The sequence below is a fragment of the Ailuropoda melanoleuca genome, chromosome 10 (assembly GCF_002007445.2).
Source record: "Ailuropoda melanoleuca isolate Jingjing chromosome 10, ASM200744v2, whole genome shotgun sequence".
Lineage (NCBI taxonomy): Eukaryota > Metazoa > Chordata > Mammalia > Carnivora > Ursidae > Ailuropoda > Ailuropoda melanoleuca.
The window spans coordinates 41395360-41409101 of record NC_048227.1 but is presented as its reverse complement, the minus strand read 5'-3'; the positions used below and the strand labels follow the sequence as shown (position 1 = coordinate 41409101).

The window sequence follows — 13742 nt, the reverse complement described above, 5'->3', positions numbered from 1 at the left end:
CAATCACAAGCTGTGCTTCCTTTTCAAAGTCACTCACCCACACTTGCATGGCCAAGCGCCAGGACTCTAAGTCACTTCAACACTTGTGATGCTGTTGCAACCAAAGGATCCTTCTTTACTTCTGAGGGACAGCCAGGTTCCAGGGGCTAAGTGTCTACTGACTTCATGTGCCAACAGAGTGTTCTTCACTCAGGCTGAGTACTCAGCGGTCAACCTGCAGGAAACACTGCTGAACTAAGAGAGAGCCCTGTCAGATGTTCAGTTCCCAGTTCTGAACCACAGTGCACAGATGCACGAGCACGTGCAAACACCCCCCCCCCAAACATAAAGTTGCTCTGTCAGCCAAGAATTAAGTGAGGGCAACCCCACAGACATAGTTTCAAATACCATAAAGGGAAGTCTGGGATTAACATGAGTGTTTTCTCAGAAGTAAACATCATGAGTTTCTACTCAGAAGTAAACATCACAGCGACTTGTCACTGTAATTTCAGCATTTTTCCCCCACTATGTTCCTCAGGGAACAGAGGCCTTCTCTCAAAAGCTTTCTTTCAAATCTTCTCTCAAAGCTGGAGGAGATCTCCCAGTTGGCAAGCCCATGACCCTTGCAGGAGACCACTCACACACACAAATGGCTTCTACTTATCAAAGTCTGCTCTGTGATCTTCCATAAATTACTGTTTTTAAGTCTGTTGGACCCAGTTTTCATATGAGTGATCCCATTTTGATCAATTGTTCTGTCAATGAAGTATTAACAGAATAGCCATCTGATACTACGATAGAGACTATAATGCATGTCACCCCTCCTCCCAACTCCCATTTACCCTAATCCACATGACTTTCTGCAACAGCTCTTTCAAAATCTGCAACTTTCAGCAAACATGACTGGGTTAGACGTGATTTGATAGTAATACCGTCCATCACCTACAAAAGGAAACATCCAGTGTTCTGGAAATGCTGGTACTACATCAACTGTTTCCACACCACTGTTTGCAAAAGACTATACACACATGGATTTCCCATCTCAACTCCCTTTCAAGAGCGGCTGAGGGAGAAGCAGGTAGAAGCAAAGGCAGAAGATTATTGAAACACTCCACCCACAGAGCGTGCTTCCTGACTTTCGGCAAGTTATGTAACTTTCTTGGGCTTTAATGTCCTTATCTGTAAAATGGGGAGAATAATGGTAGCTACTGGCTTCATCAGGCAGCTGAAAGAATTACCTGTGGGTGTACATGACAAGCACTAGCATAGCACCTGGCACAGAGTAAGCACTCAGGAAACATTAATTGTGCATGTGCACATGTATAAAGTCAACCAGAGGCCAAAATCTTCTATTAGAGTTCCAAATCCCTTCCATCATTTAATCCTTCTTCCATCTTTTCTCTATAGTTCCCAAGGGCTGCCCCAGGGAGAGCTTGGTCCCTTGGCCTTACTCAATACACAGCATGACACAGCGTTTGGCTTCGGCACAGACTTTCGCTGGGATCAAGTGTCCCTGGAGGAGGCGAATTAGGACTTCAAGTAGAGCTGGTCATCAGGGAGTCTCTGCAGCCTCTCCCCATACTCGGGCCATCACATACTGACAATGAGACATGTGCATGCTTGGGAAGATGGACTCTGACCTGGCAGACTGCATCCCAGGAAGGTGAGGACCTATTCATGAGGTGAAGGGCAAGCTTCAGGGAAATGCTCAGCCAGAAGTCAGCTCTCCTCACATTCAGCCTCTCTCTACCCCTTGTTATTTCCCAGCTCAGACTTTCTCTGACTGATTATTGTTCATATTTTAAGTTTCAGTCATAGATTAACCATGAGCAAATTTGGTCCAAATTCTTTTGCTAATAATTGCATCACATAACAAACACACCCAGTTGTCATCAGCATCAATTATGGTGCATTATTTGAAATTAAAATTCGGCCACATCTTTACAAGGAGAAGAGGGTCCTACAGTGAAGGCAGCAGGAACCAAAATGACACCAATCTTGAATTGCTTATTTTATGCCCTAATTAACCCCAGAAATATTTATCCCCAAGAGTCTTAAAAAATCTTTAAATAGTTAGGTCTCTCAGGAATGTCTCATTATTATTATAGTCAAATTATTTCCACTATGAAAATATATTTAATTAGTTGAGCTTCAGCAGTCTTCAGGAGACAGGGTCAACCTAAAAAATTACAAAGCTTGAGGGCCCTCTGTGCAAAGTCCTAGGTGAAACCTGTGCCCTCCCTCTTCTGAGTCTTCTCAGGGAACGAGGCTATGGTTCTCTTCAGCAAAAGGTGTGTCTCGATTCGCTATGGTAAAGTGAAGCTTTCATTCCTGAGCTTCCATCAATCTTCTTTGGGACTCGTCCTTGGGCAGAATCCAGACCCCCTCCAGCCCTTCTCTGTGGGGTAGGGGTTCCTCCCCAAACTTGGATGAGGATAGTTTCATGTGTTCTTTGCGTTTGGGCAGATCGCCTCTTTGATGGTCATTTATATCTAGCCCAAACTCCAAACAAAGAGCACAATGGGGAAAGGGCAATAGAGAAAAAAGAAGGAGAAAGGGGAGGAGAGAGGGAGGAATGCAGGAGGAAGGACAACTTGAAAAGACAAAGATCACACCAGAGGGAGGATGCAGCTACTGATAAGAAGAAGGGGCGTGGGGGGGGGAACACATGACACTCAAGTGCAATCCCTTCCAATCCCCCATCCCTCCCCAAACTAGAAAGCTGAATCTCTGCTCACTGGGGATTTTTTAAAAAAAGGTTTTACTTATTCATTTGACGGAGAGAGAGAGCACAACAAGCAGGGGGAGCAGCAGAGGGAGAGGGAGAAGCAGGCTCCCCACTGAGCAGGGAGCCTGACATGGGAATCAATCCCAGGACCCTGGGATCATGACCTGAGCTGAAGGTAGATGCTTAATCAATGGAGACACCCAGGTACCTGGGGATTTGTAGGCATTCCTTCTGATAGAATACATGTATTACAGGGATGCCTGAGTGACTCAGACAGTTAACCATCTATCTTCCACTCAGGTCATGATCCCAGAGTCTCACATCTGGCTCTTTGCTCAGCAGGGAGCCTGCTTCTCCCTCTGCCTGCCACTCTCCCTGCTTGTGCTCTCTCTGTCTCTGACAAATAAATAAATAAATAAAACTTTAAAAAAAGAATATATGTATTATAATTCCATAGTCTGTATCATGTTTAGCAACATTTTAGCTTAGAATTAAAACCAGAGGTGGGAAAAACCTGAAAAAAAATTATGTGTATGTATATATTATGTGTACGTGTATATAGCCATTCTCCCTTTTAAAAACTTGCAATATACAGAAGTGTACAAATAAGTGTACAGTGTGTTGAATGTTCAGAAACAGAACAGACCTGTGTAACTAGCACCTCAGTCAACAAAACAGATCACCCGTATCCCAGAACCACCCCTCACGCATGTCTAATTCTGCCTTTACCCCCAAGAGTAACCACTCTCCTGATTTTTAATATCATGGATTAGTTTTGCCTACTTTTGAACTTTATATGAATGGAATCAAATAGGATGTATCCTTTTCCGCCTGGCTTCTCTCATTCCACATTTTATTTGTGAAATTCATCCATACTGTTGCTTATAGTTCTACTCCACTCATTCTCATGGCTATGTAGTGTTCCATCATCTGAATATTCCACAATTCATTTGTCCATTCTTCTATTGATGGGCTTTTGGGTGGTTTTATATTTTGTGTGCTGAATACAGTGTGGCTATGAACATTCTTACATGCGTACCTTTCTGTGAAGACACATATGCCACGTCTACCTAGGAGTGGAATTGTTGGCTCATAGGCGTGCACGTGTATGTTCAAATTTAGCAGATGTTTCTATGCATATTTCTCACAATCACATGTATCCTATGGGTCTATGTAAACCATATAAGGCATATGAGAGTCCCAGAGGCAGGAGTGCTGGGCACTGGCTTTCTGTCTATTCCTTACGACTCTGAGAAGCAGTCTATGCCTTCAAAAAGTCATGTAAGAAGAACAAATCTTTAACTCTAGTTTGCTTTTGTTGTTTTTTATAAATATGTTACAGAGCAAAAGAACTATCACTGCGTGAATATCATTAACTGAAAAACTGCTGGCAGACAAGGCTGACCCCGGACATCACAGCCCTCTGTTCTAGGTCAACAGCAGCCTTGCCCCCTTCCACCACAGAAGCAACTCACTCCACCCACTGGGCCCACATCAAATGCCCAATGGATGGAAAGAAGAGGACACCAAGAACAGCATTTCATTAGTTCATGACTAGTTTTTATCCAATTAGTCTTAAAAAGCATGTATTTTGGATGTATTCCAATGATGAGAGATGAAAATGGAAATGGAAGCATAATTATTACTATGCAAATCATATGCTCCCTGGGCCACACACTGAGACAGGATCATACTGCTTTACAAAGCACCATGACACTGGACAACTTTATGAAAACAATAACAAAGCTCCAAAGGATAATAATGTTTGGCACAGTGACCACACATAGAAAGTGCCCAATAAACTATTATTGATGTTAAGGTTCACAGAAACAGTAGAAACTGGCTCCTACCAAATGCACTTCTGACATCCCCAGGATACACTCACTCATCACGTATTTCTATCAGACCCACTAAAGGACACAACTTCTATATAATATCTAAGGAGTTACACAGGTGAGGTTTACTACTCAGTCAAAAATGGGAGGGGCGCCTGGGTGGCACAGCGGTTAAGCGTCTGCCTTCGGCTCAGGGCGTGATCCCGGCGTTATGGGATCGAGCCCCACGTCAGGCTCCTCCGCTATGAGCCTGCTTCTTCCTCTCCCACTCCCCCTGCTTGTGTTCCCTCTCTCACTGGCTGTCTCTATAAAAAAAAAAAAAAAAAAGTGGGAAACCCTGCCATAAAAGAAGACATAACAACAAGCAGAAAAACAGGGATGGCAAGAGTTATCTCCAGAGTTCCTGAGGATAAGCTGTCAGGCAGCTGCTGTCAGGGAGCCCTTGTTGGCTGGGAATCAGCTGAGCAGGATACCCCCCCTCCAATACCCCCAGGGCCTGGGAACAAGACACCATGCTTGCCGGCTTCCCACCTTACCCCCTTCGTCCCCAAGTATGGGCAAACACATTAACACTGGGGCTACGTGCCAAGGAGGCAGGTCCCATCACCATGACTCTGAAGCTGCTCAGCATGCAGCTCTCCAGAGCTGGCAGGAGGAAGGTGTGATGACGCTGGTTCCCATCTCTGAGATCCACCTCTTGCCAGAACAACCGTTGCCCCCTACGCCTGCCTCAATTTGTTGCTGGAATGCCTCATATGTGATCCCCCAAATAACAAGTTGTAACAGGATCTTCCTAGTTATCCATTTTAGCAATGCCAACAGTACTCCATAAATCAGAAATTTCCTTGAAAGTAATATTTCAGGGGTGACAGTTCAAAATTTATCCTATAATTACCAAGGACTGAAGAAAGGCTGACTGCAGGGGGTATTTCTTTAATGGTCCTTGGGACTGCCCCTCTCGGTGAATGTCAATCACAGTGAGAGAAGATCCTACATAGTAAGGGCTTCCTTCTGTTGTTTCCTCCCCCTCCCCCTCTTCCTCCTTCTTCTTTCTTTTTTTTTTTTTTTGCTTTTACTTTTTCCTAATTGTAGTTTGATACAATTTAAAAAAATCATCACATTGCTTTCAGCTATTTTAAAATGGTGTTTTAAAAATATCATTGGCTTGCTGTACTGTTCCTTTCTCAGAAATTATTGACCTATGTATAAATTATTTACATATGTATAAAATTCTGACTAGTATATACATTACCTCCCTTGAACTTTCATGGCTTTGTTGGGTGTCACCATAGCTGCTAAAAATCAGTTGGTTAACATCAGAGTCAGATAGATTTAGGATCCACTCCTTACTGGTATTTAACCAGTAGGAGCTACTTAACCTCTCTTGAGTATCAGCTGCTTCCTTTGTAAATGGACATATTATCTATTTGTGATAGAATGGTGATGAACATTAAATAAGATAGTGTGAAATAAGATAATAGAAACAGCATGTTATGGAAATAAGAATAGAATACAAAATGTACATAGATACCAGCTTTTAGTAATGACTATTATTATTGTTATTATGGGACTAGACAACCATGTCTGACTCTGAGTCAATATTGCTTTCTGTAAGAGTTAGTCCAATTTTGGGGTTTGAGACACTTGGAAGAACCTGGCCTCCATGAACCCTGTGCGTGTATCTGTCACACAGGAAGGGTTTAAATGGCATATTTTTCTGACCTCATCTTGTAAATGAGTCTCGTGGAGACCCCTTGTTTTGGACACTTGTGTGTAGCACTGCATCATTCTCCTGACTTCACCTTCTCAGCCACTGCTGCTCCAGCCAGAACTACCAACCACAGACCTACACAGCACTCAGCGGGGATGCAGCTTCTTTGACACCACGGAGTGGGACTCCCTCAGGACACCTCATGGCACGACCTGCAGGTGTGGAAAGTTTACACAGATGGAGCCACCCTGACACTTGCCATAGGGACATTTTGTGGACAAGTTCCAGAATCTTGAACTCCCAAATTCCCCCTGAACTTTCTGAACCCCCAAAGCAACTTTTATTTTCAGAGGAGAGCTGCCTCTTCTTGCCTAGAGACCAAAGACCTCACCTGAGGCAACTGCCTCATAAGGTGATGCTCCTCTTCCCCAAAATCCCCCCACCCCAGCCAATAAGGAGGGTCAGGTCTCAGCACCATGTGAGGAAACAGTCCCTGTTCTTGCAGGAACTAGCTTCAAAGGGAAGGATTTTCAGTTTCCACTCTTCTGTACTGATGGAACTGAGGGAACACATGGGTGAGGGATGGTCAACGGGATGAATGTCAGGCTACACTGATGAGAATTTGTCAACACAAAAGCACCATCTTGTAAGTTGTGGCTTAGTATCTGACACAGACACCTGAAGCTGGCAGGATTTCTTGAAGCCTGGGCACAATAATGGGTGGGTTACTCATTAAGGGGCACCTGGGTGGCTTACTCATTAAGCATCTGCCTTCGGCTCAGGGCGTGATCCCAGGGTCCTGGAATCGAGCCCCACATCAGGCTCCTCCACTGGAAGCCTGCTTCTTCCTCTCCCACTCCCCCTGCTTGTGTTCCCTCTCTTGCTGGCTGTCTCTCTATCAAATAAATAAATACAATCTTTAAAAAAAACAAAAAAAACAATAATGGCCTACAGAAACTGATAGAGATGCTGGGACAGCCTTGGTAGAATATTGAGGGAGGAGTCAAACGGCGAAAAGGTGGGTGTGCTAGACTGGATTTATTATAAGAGAACCAAAGAACTCACTATCTAAACATGATCCCAGGAAGGCCAGGAGTTCCCTTCCTTCACTAAAGGGAAAAGGACACTAGTGAGGGGGATGGCATCATGGAGAAGTCCACTCTATTGACTAGAGTGTACTATAGGAGATGATGCCATAGTATAAGGCTCTTTTGAATTAATGGGAGATGAGAGGATTCCAAAATAGCAGAGGCCAGGTTGTGACAATTAACCATCAGAGGTAGGTGGATGTAAATGCATAACAGCCAGTAAGGCCACAGTGACAAACAAGGGGCTTTGGCCATCAGAAAGGAAATCTGTGGCAATGTTGATTGGCCATGGGCAAGACAGGAAGACAACTGACTAGGATGTTACTTGACTTGTATTAAAAAAAATAAATAAATAAAAAAGAGTGATCTGAGAGCAGAAGATTGGTATCAGTTGCTGTAATTCATAGGTTTAGAGGCCACTGGCTGAGAAGAGGCTAGGTCTTCTTGGGGAAGGACCCTATAATACCATCACACAGCTCATATGATAAAGATTTCATTGATCCTTCTACAGAAGGACCTGGAACCATTTACTAGGATTGTTGGCACTGGGGAAAGTGGAATGCCAGACTTTTCACGCTGGCTATAGCTGACCCTGATGCCACGGGACCAAAATGGTAGTTGTCCAATTGGAGCAGAGGCTTATGGAGTCCAAGTGACAAAGTTGTCACCATGTCTGCTTTATAGTAGGTCTAGTAGGTCCACAGGAGCATTTCATATAGATATACCTAGAAACTGGCAGAACCCTCATAATGGTTCCCTGTGGGAGAGTCAGGATACTCTCTCTGTGGAATAGGAAGACCTATAGATGTTATTTTTCTTACATCTGTAAAGCAAAACATAGTATTTTATTCCTGGAATAATAGTTGGCAGTCTAAAAAAGTAAAGTCAAAGGCAGTAGATATTCCTTTAAAAGACTGTATGAAGGAACATTCACATTATATTTTCCTTTTGTCATGTCTCATATTCCTTACATGTCCATGATATTTAGTGGCATAAATTTTGTCCAGTATCCGGCAAGCTGAATGTAAGATACCATAAAAAGCCCACAAATACGTGTTTGGCAATTTGAGATTCAACAGCTAAAAGATACTCATCTGGGCAATTGAAATTCCCATTATCCCTACAAAGTTACCATTGTTTAATGAGCAGAAATACAAATATGTTAGACAAATAGGAAGAAAAAAAAATGACATGAGCTTCTGAAATTGAAATTAAAAGCTATAATTAGGAATGCCTGCAGTTCATTTTTAACTTAATAGGGGAAGGTTGTGGAGTGAAGTGATTTAGCACTGAATTACTTACACTGATGATCTTAAATAATCTTAGGTGTCAGGGCTGATCCAAACAATGATATACACAAAATTCTTAAAGTTAAAGAACCATAACCTACTCTTATTTATTCCTTATTTGCCTCCACAGTGCTTTGCACAGGTACTCATTAAACACTTGGTGAGACAAAGAATTGTAAAATTTACATAGAACCACAAAAGATTGAGAATAGTCAAAACAATCTTGAAAAAGAAAAGCAAAGCTGGAAGCATCAGAATTCCATACTTCAAGTTACTTCAAGTTATATTTCAAAGCTGCAGTAATCAAAACAGTATGGTATTGGCACAAAAAGATACATAGATCAATAGAACAGAATAGAAAATCCAGAAATAAACCCACAATTATATGGTCAATTAGTCTTCAACAAAGTAGGCAAGAATATGCAATGGGAAAAAGACAATCTCTTCAACAAATGGTGCTGGGAAAACTGGACAGCAACATGCAAAAGAATGAAATTAGACCACTTTCTTATATCATACACAAAAATGAACTCAGAATGGATTAAAGACTTAAATGTGAGACCTGAAACCATAAAAATCCTAAAAGAGTATAGGCAGTAACTTCATTGACATTAGGCATAGCAACTTCTTTTTAGATACATCTCCTGAGGCAAGGAAGACAAAAGCAAAAATAAACTACTGCGACTACATCAAAACAAAAAGCTTCTGTGCAGAAGGAAAATGAACAAAACTAAAATGCAATCTACTGAATGGGAGGAGATATTTGCAAATGACTATCTGATAAAGGGTTAGTATTCAAAATATATAAAGAACTTACAGAATTCAACACTCAAAAAAAAATGAATAATCCAATTAAAAGTAGGCAGAAGACTTGAACAAATACTTCTCCAAAGAAGTCATCCAGTAGGCCAACAGACACACGAAAAGATGCTCATCATCACTTATCATCAGGGGAATGCAAATCAAAACTACAATGAGATAACATCTCGCACCTGTCAGAATGGCTAAAATCAACAACACAAGAAACAACAGGTGTTGGCAAGAATGTGGAGAAAAAGGAACACTCATGCACTGTTGGTGGGAATGCAAACTGGTGCAGCCACTGTAGAAAACAGCATGAGGGTTCCTCAAAAAAATTAAAAATAGAACTACCTTATGATCCAGCAATCGCAACACTGGATATTTATGCAAAGAACAGAAAAACACTAATTCAAAGGGACACATGCACCCCAATGTTTATAGCAGCATTATCTACAGTAGCTAAGTTATGAAAACAGCCCAGTGCCCATGGATTGATGAATGGATAAAGAAGTGGTAAGTATATACAATGGAAAATTATTCAGCCATAAAAAGAATGAAATCTTGCTATTTTAACAACATGGATGGAGCTAGAAAGATTAATGCTAAGCAAAATAAGTCCATCAGAGAAAGACAAATACCATATGATTTCACTCATATGTGGAATTTAAGAAACAAACAAGCAGAGGGGAAAAAATTAAGGGAGACAAAGCAAGAAACAGACTCTTAATTATAGAGAACAAACTGATGGTTACCAGAGGGGAGGTGGGCAGAGGGATGGGTTCAACAGGTGATGGGGATTAAGGAGTGCATTTGTTGTGATGAGCACCAGGTGATATATGGAAGTGTTGAATCACTATACTGTATGCCTGAAGATGATATAACACTGCATGTGAAATAACCGGAATTAAAATAAAAACTTGAGAAAAAAAATGGTAAGAGCCATTTGTTTATGACAAGAGACCACTAGAAAAGCATCACCAGGTACAAGGACTGTTGAGAGTGTCAAAAGGATTTTGTGTCCTATACTATTCATGCCTACTATGCCTCAGGGTGATCAAATAATTGATGAGATGAAGTTTCTCTTTGTACAAGTATCTCATAGTACAGAAGCACAGAGATAAATGAAGGAGGAATGACAGAACATGGTCCCTGTACATTGCCTAATGAATTAATGGATTTCATCAATCAACAGGTAATAACATCACAGAGAGAGACAGCAGCAACCAGACATTGTATACCTCCCCACAGAAGTATATAACACCAATTGTTCCTCCCCACCCCCAAAAAAGAACCTGACTCTAACCAAGCTTCTAGGAGAGCTAACTACCAATTTACAGGAAATACAAGGAATAGAGGCACATGTTAAAGGATACCATGGGGATGCTTTCTTCTAACTTACTTTTTACTTCTGACCTGTCTCAGTTTTTAAAATTATATTTGTAAATATAATAAAAATGAATTACCAGAAAAAAATTTTAACACACAAAATACAAGCCCCAATTTTTTATTTATAGATTAACAAAGCATAAAATAAGAAGAAAAGAATTCATAAAGCTATGCACTTTATTCTTTGAAAATGTGCATATAGGCAATTAATAGAAAATTGTTATTACACTCCCGACTTTCTGTCATTCTGCAGTCACAGCTAAATAAGGCTATGAACAAAGTAGCAATTCTTCATATTAAATGCTTACCTACACACTTTGAATGAACACTATGTATATCACTATTTAAAGTTTTTTTTTTTTTTTTAAGATTTTATTTATTTATGTGACAGAGAGACAGACAGCGAGAGCGGGAACACAGCAAGGGAGGGGGAGAGGAAGAAGCAGGCTCCCAGCGGAGGAGCCTGACGTGGGACTCGATCCCGGAACTCCGGGATCACGCCCTGAGCCGAAGGCAGACGCTTAACGACTGTGCTACCCAGGCGCCCCTAAAGTTTTTAATGTTTCAAATCAGCTTGCTTCAAACTTTTTAACCAGTGTGACAGGTAAATTCAAAAGGCTTGATCAAATTCAAAAGTTGTCTGGTGATCACTTGTTATATAGGTAGAATGTGACACATGAATACTCTTCATTGATAGTGGTTATGATTATGGAATATGTCATAAAATCAATTGAAACTCTGCTCTTCCAAGACTTTACTTCCATTTTGATTTTATTTGCCATTGAAAAAACATGTGGCTTTTCTTCTTTGCACAAAAGTAATAAGATGATAAAATACCAAAGATATCAGAAAAATTCACATTTTTATTTTTATTTTTTTATTTATTTTTTTAGATTTTTTTTATTTATTTATTCGACAGAGATAGAGACAGCCAGCGAGAGAGGGAACACAAGCAGGGGGAGTGGGAGAGGAAGAAGCAGGCTCATAGCAGAAGAGCCTGATGTGGGGCTCGATCCCAGAACGCTGGGATCACGCCCTGAGCCGAAGGCAGACGCTTAACCGCTGTGCCACCCAGGCGCCCCGAGAAATTCACATTTTTAGAGTTGCAACCAAACTGGCTGCTTATCTTGAGGAACACTCAAGAGCTCTTACATTTGACTGAACTTTTTCCCTCAAAAACCATCACACTTCTGTATGCTGTAACTATTGTTTATGATCAGCTTCCACTTATCACATCATAAATAATCTCAAATTTAACAGATTAGCCTTTACGTAAATTCATAACTTTTCATATATCGCTAAGCCTACTGTTTAATTCTGCTGACATGTGTTTTTTCTTTTAAGATTTTTATTTATTTATTTGAAAGAGAGCAAGAGAGAGCACACAAGCAGGGGGAGCTGCAGACGGAGAGGGAGAAGCAGGCTCTCCCACTGAGCAGGGAACCTAATGCAAGGCTAAATCCCTGGACCCTGAGATCATGACCGGAGCCAAAGGCAGACACTTAACCAACTGAGCCACCCAGGCGCCCCTCTGCTGACATGTTTTCATAGCCAAGCATTTGTGATGAAGGAAGCAGCAGGTTTATTTACTTTCTGACACAAGCTTTTCTTCATCTTCATAATTATTCTAGAATGTTTTCTTATCACTTCAGCTTCAGCATTAGAATGGCCTCGTGCACAAAAGTCCAAACCACATTTGCTGGTAATACTCATGTGCCTGGATGTTACAGCAATGTCTAACTGCTATAATAATTTCTAAACATTTACTCTCTTCTTGTCACAAACCAGCACCAGACCACACGGGAAAACACTGCTCTGTAAGATAAGTGACCTGATTTCTTCAAGACCAACAAAAAAACTGCAGAAAATAAAAAAGAGATGGAGGAGAAACCTAGAGATTAAGAAAGACTTAAAAGACAGCCAATTGTTATAGACAGCCTCTTTAGGATTTCAGTGAAAAGAAACTTAAAATTTTATGTGACAGTCAGAAAAACGTGAATAATTACTGAATATTTTATGATAACAAGGAGTGATTAATTTTTGAATGTGTGATGAAGGTGCTGCAGTTATTTACTTTAGAAGAGTGCTTTTAGATGTACAAAATGAAATATTCACAGCTGGAATAACATGCTGTCTGGATTGGTCCAAAGTAACCCAGTTTTGCAGGAAAGGAGTACAGATGAAATATGGATTGGCCTTACTCTGAAAATTGTGAATCCAAGGGGATTTGTACAGGTCCATTGTGCTTTTCTTTCTACTTTCATATGTATTAAAATGTTTTATAATAAAACTCTTTTCAAGTGGTCAGTTCCAACTATCTTCAGAAACATCCTCTCTAAGCTTGAACTGAGGGAGTGAAGTTTACCTCCATTCAGTTCCACTTAACAACTAACAACACCAACCATTCCCCTTCCCTCCCTCCTCACTGCCTCTCCCCCTCCCCCCCACCTCACTGCTTCTCCCATGCATCTCCCTCCTCATTTTCCAAGAAGTTGGTTTCTCCCTTCAATGCCCAAACCTAACATTTATTCCCTTAAAAGCACAACTTTAGATTTGAAGCCAAATAAATTCAGCTCTCACAGATCTGTGCCCTCATGTCTGAATCTCCTGGGTGTTTATATTACCTTCTTAGTCACACCCCTTTTTACTAACCCAGATTTAAGTTATTTGACAAAGATATCCAGCTTCTTTGGCCTAGTCAGGCCCCCAGAGCAGATTAAACTCCTTTGCAGACCACAGTCTAACTACTAGTACACTGTTCACTTTATTTAGTCATCTAAACACTTAGCATCTGAACTGAACATGGATTTTGTTTTTTGTTTTTTGTTTTTTTTAAGATTTTATTTATTTATTTGACAGAGATAGAGACAGCCAGCGAGAGAGGGAACACAAGCAGGGGGAGTGGGAGAGGAAGAAGCAGGCTCC

At 41.1% G+C, this 13742-nt stretch overlaps 1 protein-coding gene across 7 annotated transcripts in view; it reads right to left on the bottom strand.

Annotated features, from left to right (window-relative positions):
• Nucleotides 1-13742, bottom strand: part of ANKRD6 (ankyrin repeat domain 6) — a 179070-nt gene that overhangs the window by 76409 nt on the left and 88919 nt on the right. Inside the window, exon 1 of one of the 7 annotated variants that reach the window (XM_034670815.1) lies at nucleotides 38-160. The exons of the other annotated variants lie outside the window; for them this stretch is intronic. The gene's annotated coding sequence lies outside the window, so the exon portion shown is untranslated. Of the gene's footprint in view, nucleotides 1-37; nucleotides 161-13742 lie in introns of those variants that run through there. 7 annotated transcript variants of the gene reach the window in all.